Genomic DNA, 12,975 nt, shown 5'->3' with positions numbered 1-12,975 from the left:
ACTGAGTGCAAGGTCAAAGTTTAGATCTTTAAATGGCTGAAAGTGGGGCAGTTCAGAATTCATCTGTAGACCAGATTTTGCTTCAATGTCATTTCTTTTACCATATAGAACTAGATCCTAAAGGTATTAAGTTTTAAATTATTTTAAAAATCATTCTTTGCATTCATTTGACTTGAAGCAATGATTTTCTTTTGTTTTTCAGCAGATTTTTTTTTTTTTCCTTTTGGCCCAGTGTTCTGGGTGCATGACTTTTTAGGCAGGAGGGCCCTCCTCCAGGAAACTGGTTGCCTGCTCCTATTTATGGCAGGAAAACAAGAAGGTACTCCTGTTACTGCCCATCTCAAACCTGTGATTATTCTGTTTGCTTGTGGGGTAGTGGAGACGTGAGACAGGTGTGAGCCAGATATGACTAAAGAACATTTATCAATACTACGCTTGATTGTTACTTAAAGTGGGCTAGATCTACCAGTATCACTGGTATGGTTTTGTTTTGTTTTGTTTTGATAGCTAGGGAGAATATTTTAGAATGACTTTATCATTCAACATAAGAATGGAGAAGGGAATATAGTTATACCAAAGGCTTTTTTTTTCTGATTGTAGCCATCTTTTACTTAAAGAATTTCCTGAAGATGAAATTTGCTGCTAGTTTTTTATTTTCTATTAATAATAATAAAAAACAATTCAAACATAGTTACAAAAGATATACTCTAGGGAGTAATAAGTTCTAATCATTTTCAATCCCATTAATTACTTTTACTTTTAATTTACTTTTAACTGACTAATGCTAACTAGCATGCATATTTTATCTTTTCTTCCACTATTTTCATTAAGAGCATGCTTCATATATTAAAGCAATTTTGCTAGCTTACATTTTTAATGGCCAGGAGGTATATCACTATGTTAATATATAATAGTTTGCTTAGCTATTTCTCTACTTTTTGACATGCGGATCATTTCTCACTATAATAGTACTGATATATCTTTTTGAAAATAATTGTGAGGTCCTTTCATTTCTTGGCTATTTTCCCAGGTGCAATTTAATAGCTTACATTTACATTTACCACTTTGAACTTCAAAGGGATTGAGTCAAATTAAAGTGACATAAGCAAGGAAGTAAAAACTAAAGAAATCTGAGTAAACTATAGACTGCAGATAATGAATCAATGTTGGTTCATTAATTGTAATAAATGTACTATACCTATATAATATGGAAAACTATGTTGGGGGATATTTTAACTCTATATGCTATCTGCTGAATTTTCCTGTAACTCTAAAGCTATTCTTAAAAAGCTCACTAGTCAAAAAAAAGAAAAAGTACAGAGCAAAGATGGTAAAACCTTAACATGGAATAGGAGTAAAGGGTAAATAGTTCTTTATACAGTTCTTGCAGCTTTTCTCTAAGTTTAATTTATTTCAAACCAGAAATTTAAAACTATAACTGATTATCCTTCTTTTGGAACCACATCTATCCTAGCTGCTCACCAATAGTTAATCTTGCAATGTAATAAGGGAGGTTGTTTTCATTAACTAAAATTGGTTCCCACCAATGGGAATCTCAAATGGCCTGTTACTAGGCAGAATCTGGGTTCTCCACAACTGGGAAGGGGACAGGTCTGACCAAGGATAGCCAGAGGCTGAATGTCTCCTGGCCAGGCAAATAAAGGTGCAAGTGCCATCCAACAGGTATATCCCAGAAGCCATTTGAGTTTTTAAAATGTGTCTTGAGCCTCTATCCCCTCTGGTATCGGTTTTCAAAGGACCCCGAATTCCCTGTAGTCTGTTGCCCACCACCTCCTCTCTAATGATTCCCCCACCCCACCAACTTCGTAGAGGTACTGTCTGGGGCTGGAAAGAGGTGGGCCTGCATGCATGGACCAGTGCTTTAGCTTGTGGTTAAAATATATATATATATATCAAGAACAGCAAAAAAGATGAGACTTTCCCTGGTGATCCAGTGGCTAAGACTCCATGCTCTCAATGCAGGGGGCTTGGGTTCCATCCTTGTCAAGGAACTAGATCCCACATACTGCAACTAAAGATCCCACATACCTCAAATAAAAATTTTTTTAAATCCCACAATTAAGACCCAGTGCAGCAAAAAACAAAACAAAACAAACCAACAACAAAGAGCAGTTAACAGATTAAACAGTTAACTGCAGTAAACAGATTTTGTTGAAGCCTTTTTTTTTTTTTTCCTTACAAGCTCTTCTTTGTGGGTCTAACACTTGACCAATCATTGCACTTGAATTACATGTCTGCTGGAGAAGTAGAACTCTGGGCTGGCTACAAAGGCAGTGAAATTCCCTTTAGAATTAGGTGAGAGCTTCCAGCACAGATTTCCTTTACCTTTCATCACCGACTCCAAGCAGCTGGACATGTACTTGGCAAGGGCCGGGATTGTGATCACATGGAATATTTGGATGTCCCTCTTTCTCACCTCTAGGGCATCTCTGGGAGAGAGGAGTCCCTGCCAGACAGCCAGATTCTCACTGCACTGTCCAAGTTTTAAGATGATAAAATTACACTGAAGTGCGGATGAGATGTTATCATTGCTTATCCAAAGTCTAAGTCTAAACAGTAACTAAATAGCAAAATTTCTCAGAATTAAGAAAGAGGGTTTTAAGTAGTTCTTTAGCTTGTTTTTTTTTTAAATGTTAAATTTATCAAAGGAGCCAGTTTAGAAATGATAAGTGACTGCTCACCTATTGTATTATCACAAGATGACAAGACACAAGGCATTTGTCTGAATTAAAACATAGGCATTTTCTCTATTTTTCCCTCAGTTAAGTTCAGTTCAGTAGCTCAGTCGTGTCCGACTCTTTGCAACCCCCTGGACTGCAGCACGCCAGGCCTCCCTATCCATCACCAACTCCCGGAGCTTACTCATATTCATATCCATTGAGTCAGTGATGCCGTGCACCATCTCATCCTCTGTTGTTCCCTTCTCCTCCTGCCTTCAATCTTTCCCAGCATCAAGGCCTTTTCCAGTGAGTTGGTTCTTCACATCAGGTGGCCAAAGTTTTGGAGTTTCTGTCCTTCCATTGAATATTCAGTACTGATTTCCTTTAGGATTGACTGGTTGGATCTCCTTGCAGTCCAAGGGACAGCAAACTAAGGTGAAGTGCTCTGTAAAACTTCCACTTTGGGGATGTCCCTGGTGGTCCAGTGATTAAAACTTCTTGCTTCCAATGCAGGGGATGAGGGTTGTATCATTGATTAACCTTGATCAACTAAGATTCCACATGCTGCAGGGCAACTAAATCTGCCCACTGCAACTACTGAGACCATGCACTCCCTCCGGAACCCCTTGTGCCACAGTTAGGGAGAAGGTCTCTTGACCACAATGAAGTGTCCTGCATGACATAACAAAGATCCAGAATGCCCAGTGCTGAACGAAGACCCAATTCAGTCAAAAATTTTAAAAAAATTAATTATAAAAAAATAACCTTCCAGTTTGGGGTCGCCGATGTCCCCAAATTACAGTTTGGTGAATTTTTCAGAATTCATCTTTCATAGCAGAGCTCATTACAGCTGGCCACTTCTGAATCAGAAATAAGTCAAGACCTTGGAAGATGATGGAAAGCAGGTTTCCTCACGTGTGGTCTATGGCTCATCTGCATCATTACATTGCTTGTTAGATAAAAATGATGGATGCCTGAACTCCACCCCAGATTTAACAAAGGCAAATCTTTGGGGCCTGGTCTGGGAAATCTCTCAGTCCAAAGGCTCTGGTGATTACTATGCTCACTGAAGTTTGAAGAAAAACTTTGCTTTACATTCCTCAGACACTGTATAATAATTAGACATGTGGAGAATTATAGTGGTAAAGAACCTGCCTGCTAATGCAGGAGACACAAGACACTCGAGTTCGATCCCTGGGTTGGGAAGATATCTTGGAGGAGGCCATGGCAACCCCCACCAGTATTCTTGCCTGGAGAATCCCATGGACAGAGGAGCCTGGCAGGCTACAGTCTATGGGGTATATTCTAGGTAGTAGTTTCTTATCAGATATATAAGTTCCAAATATTTTTTTCCCATTCTGTTGTTATCTTTCACTTCTTAATAATATCATTTTAAACAAAAATATTCTAAGTTTAGACAAAGTGCAAATTCTTTGGTTGCTAAACTTTTAATACTGTATTTAAGAAACCATTGCTAGGAATTCTCTGGCAGTCCAGTGATTAGGACTCCACACTTCCATTTCTGGGGACCCAGGTTCAATCCCTTGTCAGGGAATTAAGGTCCCACAAGCCGCATGGCATGGCCAGGAAAAAAAAGAAGCCATTGCTTATGAAGGTTTACTCCTATGTTTTGTTCTAAGAGGTTTATAGTTTAGATCTTACATTTAGGTCTTTGACTGATATTGAGTTACCTTTTGTATATGACGTGATGGTGAATTTTATGTGTCAACTCGACTGGGCTAAGGGATGCCTAGATGGCTGGTACAACCTATCTGGGTGGATATGTCAGGGTTTATCCAGAAGAGATTAGCATTTCAACTGATATACTAAGGAAAGAAGATCTCCCTCACCAAAGCAGATGAGCATCTTTCAATCCACTGAGGCCCTGAATAGAACAACAAGAAAAGGGAAGTGCAAATTTACTCTTCTGTTCAAGCAGGCACGTCCATATTTTCATGCCCTTGGACACTGGCACTCCTAGTTCTTGGACCTTTGAAGTCAGATTGGACTTATACTATCAGCCCCTGCATCTCTCAGACCTTTGGAATCTTACATTAGCTTTCCTGGTTCTTAGTCCTTTAGGTTTGCACTAGAACAGCAGCCGTGGCTTCCCTAGCCCTCCAGCTATCCTCCAGCGTGGCCGCCATAATCTTGTGAGCCCATCCTTCATAATGAACCTCTTTCTATACATCTGTGTATATCCTATTGGTTCTTTTTCTCTGCAGAATCCTGACTAATGTAAATAGGGTTCCAACTTCATTCTTTTGCACATAAATGTTCAGTTGTCCCAGTACTATTCTTTTCTCCATTGAATTGTCTTGGCACTCTTGTGGAAATCAGCTGACCAGAAATGTAATAACTGATTTCTAGATTCGAGATTCAGTTCTATTGATCTATACATCTATCTTTACACTAATACCTCACTGAATAGATTACTAGAGCTTTACAATAACTTTCAAAATTAGAAAGTGTGCTTCTAACTTTGTTCTTTTGCAAGAATGTTTTGGCTATTCTGGGTCCCTGGAATTTCCATATGAATTTTAGGAAGTTTGTAAATTTCTGCAAAGAAAAAAAAAAGGCGCATGGGATAGGGAGGACTTCCCTGGTGGTCCACTGGGTAAGAATCCACCTGCCAGTGCAGGAGACAAGGGTTCAATCCGTGCTCTGGGAAGATCCTACAATCAACAAGGCAACTAAGCCTGTGCTCCGCAACTACTGAGCCAGTGCTCCAGAGTCCGTGAGCTGCAACTACTGAAGCCTGTGCACCTTACAGCCTAATGCTCCACAACAAAGAGAAGCCACCCTAACGAGAAGCCCAAGCACCCCAAACTGGAGAGTAGCTCCCACTTGCTGTGACTAGAGAAAGCCCACACGCAGCAATAAAGACTCTTCAAAGCCAAAAATAAAATAAAAGCGAATAAACAAAACCTTAAAAAAAAAGGCATGTGGGATTTCAATAGGCATTATCTATTGATCGATTTGGAGAGTATTGCCATCTTAACAATGGCACCCCACTCCAGTACTCTTGCCTGGAAAGTCCCATGGGCGGAGGAGCCTGGTAGGCTGCAGTCCATGGGGTCGCTAAGAGTCAGACACGACTGAGCGACTTCACTTTCACTTTTCACTTTCATGCATTGGAGGAGGAAATCGCAACCCACTCCAATGTTCTTGCCTGGAGAATCCCAGGGACGGGAGAGCCTGGTGGGTTGCTTTCTCTGGGGTTGCACAGAGTCGGACACGACTGAAGTGACTTAGCAGCAGCAGCCGCCGCCATCTTGACAATATTAAAATATCCAATCTATGAACATAAGATGTCTTTCAGTTTATTTAGGTCTTTCCTGAAGCATGAGCCCAACCCTATCATTTGAATCCTTCTAGGTTTCTAGAAATATGTTGGACCTTTTCAAAGCTTCCTGTGGATATCTTATTCCCTAGCTTTTCCTTCTAATTTTTTGGTCAATTTCTTGTTTGTCTCAAATGTTATACTACCTTAGGCAGCTGTGATGTTAAATAACTGCTGTCGATTGTTTTTGCCAAGTGTTCCTGTGGAAAAAGCTGTTCTCAGTCAGATCAAATAAAGACAAGTCCTTAGAACAGAGTTTTCCAGGGAACTGCCTGGCATGTCAAATAATGACAATTCCCTGAGAAAGGTTTTCTAGGGAGTTCCAGCCCCCTTCTTCCCCTTCCAGGGGCTGCCAAATGCTGGTTTTCACTGTGAATGTGGTGCCATTTGTTTTCAAGGCTATTGTGGAGCTGGGGAAAAGGGGAAGGAATGAGGCAAGTTAAAATTCCACAAAGTTCTCTGTGTTTACTGACATTCAGCCATTTTTTATGAATAAATCCTCCCCTTTGGTCAGTTGCCAGGGTTCTGTAAAACTTGTTTTTGACAGTTGTTGCCAGTGTTCATGCTCTTTTTATGGAAGAGCAACTTTTCATAGGTCCTTCCCCCCACTATCCCCACTATTGTCACTGCCTCTCCACTTCTAACTTGCCATTTATTTTTGAGGAAATCACTTAATTTCTCTGAACCTCTATTTCTCCATTTGGGAAAAGAGGAAGATAATAATTCCCCAGAATATCATAAAGATCAAATTACACACACACACATCAGTCCACTGAGGAAGCTACAGAAACCCGAAAACACATGAATGTAATTGCTGTGTCCTTTGTTAGCGAGGATTCCAATTCTCTACGTTCTATCCCATGTCAATCCCACTTCTTTAACCTTTCCTGGTGTGTGAGTTCGTCTCATCATTTTTGATTGTTCAATCAATGTACCACTTTAGATAGTATTGATTATTGAGAATTGTCTCTCTCACCCCAGAGTCTAGACTATGAGGAATCAGGAAAGCTCCTTTATCTCCCTTTGCAGCAGAATGAAGAATGTGTGTGTTCATGTGCAGTAAGTAGCCTGCCCGGCTCCTCTGGCCATAGGATTTCCCAGGCAAGAATATTGGATTGGATTGCCATTTCCTTCTCCAGGGGATCTTCCCGACCCAGGGACTGAACCTGCCTCTCTTGTGTCTCATGCATTGGCAGGCAGATTCTTTACCACTAGTGCCACCTGGGAAGAATGAAGAATAAGTCAAAAATTGCTGAAGCAAACAGAAACAAAGTGATTTGTCTAAGGAGCCCACCCACTTCAGTATTCCTGCCTGGAGAATTCCATGGACAGAGGAGCCTGACAGGTTACAGTCCATAGGGTTGAAAAGAGTTGGACAAGACTGAAACGACTTAGCGTGCACACAGCTAACAATTTGTAGACTCAGTACTGATTACCTGGCCTGAATGACTTGCTATTTCCATTACGTCATTTGGTAACCCCAAAGGTTAGGGAGTGGGAAGGACAGAGTTCTTTTGGTACAATTTATTCTCCATCATATGTGTTATTTTTAGAGACAGTGAGGAAAGATGGGTAATCTGACCCAAAGCCATTAAGATAGAAGTAACATTTTATTTACAATTGATGGACTTTTAGTTTCAGCTTAGTAAACATCAGTTAAGAAACTGATTTGACTTCTTTAAATTCTTGATTACTGGGATTTCCCTGGTGGTCCAATTGTTAAGACTCTGTACTTCCGATGAAGGTGATGTGGGTTCCATCCCTGATCAGAAACTGAGATCCCACATGCCACATGGCACAGCCAAAACCAAACAATTCTTGACTACTTAGTTTACTGTCAATTGCAGATGAGGTTTACTAAGTGGACTAGGAAGTTTTCCTGGAAGTCTATAGCTACTAAGTCGCTATGGATCACTATTACCTTCTTCCTTTCAATCCATAAAGTGTGCACCATTGCCCAAATGGCACAGATAATTATCGCACAGTTACTTTTTGACCTAGTGTGACACTGTTTGGCCTTAATTCACTGGTCTGTGTTCATCACTGGTGCTTTTTGTGCCACAATTTTTTCTTTACTAAGTTTACTTTATTCCTCAGTTTGCTGAGTGTGCCTTAGAGTAGTTTTTACAGAAATGATATAAAGGTGGTAGATCTTCTGGGCCCTTGAATAACTGAGAATGCTTTTCTGTTGGCTTCTGGTGTGAACACCTCAGCTGGACACTGAGGCTTGGATCACAGGCTATTCCCTTTCAAGATGTGGATAAAGGTATATAGACTTTCTGTTTATTAATATAGAGCTGCAACATTTCACAAGTCCTAGAGGGAAAATCTGTGTAGATTACAAGAGGGACAGTGCAGAAAGCCTCAGGTCCTGGTTTAAGACTTTCAAATGCTTCTGAGGGTATTTACTGATGTCTTTAAAAGTCTGTTAAGCAGCAGTGACTCAGACTGGAGGATGTGGACAGAAGGTTGGAACAGTGTTCAATTTCCATGGCAACAGGAGTAAAACATCCCCAAATAAACTGCCCTCCCTTTGTTGTAGTTTCAGGTTCAAAGGTTCTCAAATACAAAGATCTGAGGTCTAGTCTCCTCCCAACAATGGAAAGGTAGGGAGGCTGAGGCCTCGTCAGACCCAGTGGAAGACAGAACCCAAAGTTCACTAACTCTTGCAGTGGATCCTCCAAGCAAGGCCAATAAATGCCAGGATAACAATCCATGTTCATTTCTATGACATAAACAATGCATATGGCTTAGCATACCACACTAATAATAATAATAATTAATAGCTACCATGTTCTACAGAGAAGGCAATTGCAACCCACTCCAGTACTCTTGCCTAGAAAATCCCATGGACGGAGGAGCCTGGTGGGCTGCCGTCTACGGGGTCACACAGAGTCAGACACGACTGAAGCGACTTAGCAGCAGCAACAGCATGTTCTAAATGTTTACACATCTTAATTCATTTAATTCTCAGACAACTTTAGGAGGCTATCAATCACTCATATCATTCCCATACATGACTACTGGAAAAACCATAGCCTTGACTAGACAGACCTTAGTCGGCAAAGTAGTGTCTCTGCTTTTGAATATACTATCTAGGTTGGTCATAACTTTTCTTCCAAGAAGTAAGCATCTTTTAATTTCATGGCTGCAGTCACCATCTGCAGTGATTTTGGAGCCCCCCCCAAATAAAGTCTGACACTGTTTCCACTGTTTCCCCATCTATTTCCCATGGAGTGATGGGACCAGATGCCATGATCTTCGTTTTCTGAATGTTGAGCTTTAAGCCAACTTTTTCACTCTCCTCTTTCACTTTCATCAAGAGGCTTTTTAGTTCCTCTTCACTTTCTGCCATAAGGGTGATGTCATCTGCATATCTGAGGTTATTGATGTTTCTCCCAGCAATCTTGATTCCAGCTTGTGCTTCTTCCAGCCCAGCATTTCTCATGATGTACTCTGCATATAAGTTAAATAAGCAGGGTGACAATATACAGCCTTGACGTACTCCTTTTCCTATTTGGAACCAGTCTGTTTTTCCATGTCCAGTTCTAACTGTTGCTTCCTGACCTGCATACAGATTTCTCTAGAGGCAGGTCAGGTGGTCTGGTATTCCCATCTCTTTCAGAATTTTCCACAGTTTATTGTGATCCACACAGTCAAAGGCTTTGGCATAGTCAATAAAGCAGAAATAGATGTTTTTCTGGAGCCCTCTCTTGCTTTTTCCATGATCCAGCAATTGGCAATTTGATCTCTGGTTCCTCTGCCTTTTCTAAAACCAGCTTGAACATGACTTACTTAAAAGTTTCGCTACTGATTGATCTAATGCCTATAATAAATTGCTACTCCTCAACATAAATTAAAAACAAAAATCCTGGGGCTTCCCTGGTGGTGCAGTGGTTTAGAATCTGCTTTGCAATGCAAGGAACACCAGTTTGATTCCTAGTCTGGGAAGATCCCACAGGCCTCAGGGCAACTAAGCCCTGTGTGCCACAGTTACTGAAACTTCGAACCTAGAGCCTGTGTTCTGCAACAAGACAAAGCACTGTAGTGAGAAGCTCGAACCCTGCAACTAGAGTGTAGTCCTCACTCACCACAACTAGAGAAAGCCCACGTGCAGCATCAAAGACCCACCACAGCCAAAAATAAAAATTAAAATATTAAAATAGAACCCAAATTCCATTTTTAAAGTCCTTGGACTGTGAAGAAAGCTAAGCGCCGAAGAATTGATGTATTTGAACTGTGGTGTTGGAGGAGACTCTTGAGAGTCCCTTGGACTGCAAGGAGATCCAACCAGTCCATTCTGAAGGAGATCAATCCTGGGATTTCTTTGGAAGGAATGATGCTAAAGCTGAAACTCCAGTACTTTGGCCACCTCATGTGAAGAGTTGACTCATTGGAAAAGACTCTGATGCTAGGAGGGACTGGGTGCAGGAGAAGGGGACGACTGAGGATGAGATGGCTGGATGGCATCACGGACTCGATGGACGTGAGTCTGAGTGAACTCCAGGAGTTGGTGATGGAGAACCCTTTTCTAGTAGGAGAAGTAGAATACCTATGACACCAAGTCAAGCTGGTACAAGTGGTTAAGTTCTTTCCAGAAAGGAGAAGAGTAACTGGACCTTCTTGGAAAATAAGTGATAGGATCATCTGATGGTAAAGATAAGTACCTCTCTGAGAGCTGACATCCTCTGGGTGGCCTGTGTGCAGCTACTATTGAGATTCCAGGGGTGGGAAGATCCAGGGTGTAATTTGCTGTCTTCACAAAGGTAGTATGTGCTGCAGTTTACAGAGGCATTTACAACATTGCATAACTGTTCCAACCAGTTCTAATTGTCAGGCACATGATCAATGTCAGGGTCGGGGCTGGTGTTTGGTGGAGTTTGGACAGAGCAGTTGTCAGGAGGACTGGAAGGAATGGAACTTCTCTGTCGAGGCCGCTCCTGCCTTGCCCCTACTCCAGCCTCAGGCCCTAAATATTGCAGAGCCATCCTTAGGTTTCCCTGTACCCCTCATCCTGCTCGACCTTCCCCCATAGCAGAGATAGTGGTCTGTTCCAAAACTGTATCCACTCCAATATGACCTTTCATTAAAAAAAAAAAAAATGCAGGGCTTCCCAGGTGGCTCAATGGTTATAAAAACAAAACAAAACAAAAACCCACCTACCAGTGGAAGAGACAGGGTTTGATTCCTGGTCAGGGAAGGTCCTATATGTGGTGGAGCAACTAAGCCTGTGTGCCACAGCTTCTAAAGCTGAGCTCTAGAGCCAGGGGGCCACAGCAAGAGAAGCCACCACGGTGAGAAGCCCCAAGCACCACAGATAGAGAGTAGCCCCTGCTTGCTGCAATAAGAGAAAGCCCTCAAAGCAACGGAGACCTAGCACAGCCAAAAATAAATAATTAAAATAAAATTTAAAAATTCGGTCTTTCATGGCAGGGAATTGCAAAAGCAAAATAATCTGCTGAAACTATCTCATTCTTGGCTGTTCTCAAAGTTGAGTGTTCACATCAGACACCTGGGGGCATAAAATGGTGATTCCTGGGCCCCAGACCAGATCTACTTAGAATCTCTGCAGTGGACTCAAGGAGCTGGTGTGGTCATGAAGATGGAAAATCTCTGTCCTTTTCCATACCTTGGATATTCCAATGGCTTTGTAAAACAGGCATCACTTTCTACACTGCTCTGGTGGCTCAGGTGGTAAAGAATATGCCTGCAGTACTGGAGAGCCAGGTTCAGTCCCTGGGTGGGGAAGATCCCCTAGAGAAGGGAATGGCTACCCACTCCATATTCTTGCCTGGAGAATTGCATGGACAGAGGATCCTGGTGGACTACCGTCCATAGGGTTGGAGAGTCAGACATGACTGAGTGATTAACACTTTCACTTTTCACTGAGAAGACACACCTAGAAACTTATTAGACAAACTAATTCACAAGCCCCATCCAAATCTCTGAATCAGAATCTCCAAGACAGAGAGGGCTGGGAATCAGTCTTTTAAATCAGCCCCTTGTGTGTGTGTGTGTGTGTATTTGTGTGTGTGTGTGTATATATATATATATATATATATATTAATCATCAGAAAAGTATGGGCATGCTCCTAGATGATTTAAAAAAAAAAAAAAAGGACAGGGAAGCCATCATCAGTCTAGCAGAAAACACACATTACAGATAAACCATGAATGGCTACCTTTGAATTAAGTATCCAATTCCAGTTCAGTCTGCTGTGGCCAGTTAGGATGGGATCACATGGTATAAAATATGACCATTTATATCTTGGAAAGAAATGCTAGGAGTTCTGGAACATAACAAGGACAACAAAAAGCAAAAGTAGGACTTCCCTGGGGTCCAGTGGCTAAGACACCAATGCAGGGGGGCAAGTTCAATCCCTGGTCAGGGAATTTGATCCCACATGCCTCAACTAAAGATCTCACATGTTGCAACTAAGACCTGTCACAGTCAAGTAAATATAGAAATATTTTAAAAAAGCAAAAAGCAAAGGTGTAATCTAACTTCTAAGTAAAGGTTTGAGTGGTTTTCAGTTTATTGCAAATGAAATTGGCAATTCCAAGATGAATGAAATAAGACAGGACGTGAAATAAGGGGAGTTTGTGCTGGAAACTGAGTACAAGTGGAGGTCACAGTCTGAGTTCTCAGCAGTGGACTTCATGTTCCCCTTTGCTTGCGCTGTCCTGAGGGGTTCGATGACTTTTACAACTAACGGAGCTCTGCCCTAATCAGAAGAGTTGCTCTGAAGCCAAGGAAATGATACATTATAGAAACTTTGATTCCAGGATCCCCATAAAATTCCTAAAAGTCTTGCCAATGATGAAATAAGCTCTGAATATAAAAGTAGAGCCCACTTCAATCCAGTGATTACCTGCTACAGTGCCAAACTGTTTGGCCCCACAGCATGTTACGTGCTCCTCTAGACCAACTTTTTGGTTTTAGGACCCTTC

This window comes from Ovis canadensis, chromosome 6 (assembly GCF_042477335.2).
Source record: "Ovis canadensis isolate MfBH-ARS-UI-01 breed Bighorn chromosome 6, ARS-UI_OviCan_v2, whole genome shotgun sequence".
NCBI lineage: Eukaryota > Metazoa > Chordata > Mammalia > Artiodactyla > Bovidae > Ovis > Ovis canadensis.
Note: the sequence above shows the minus strand (reverse complement) of the source record.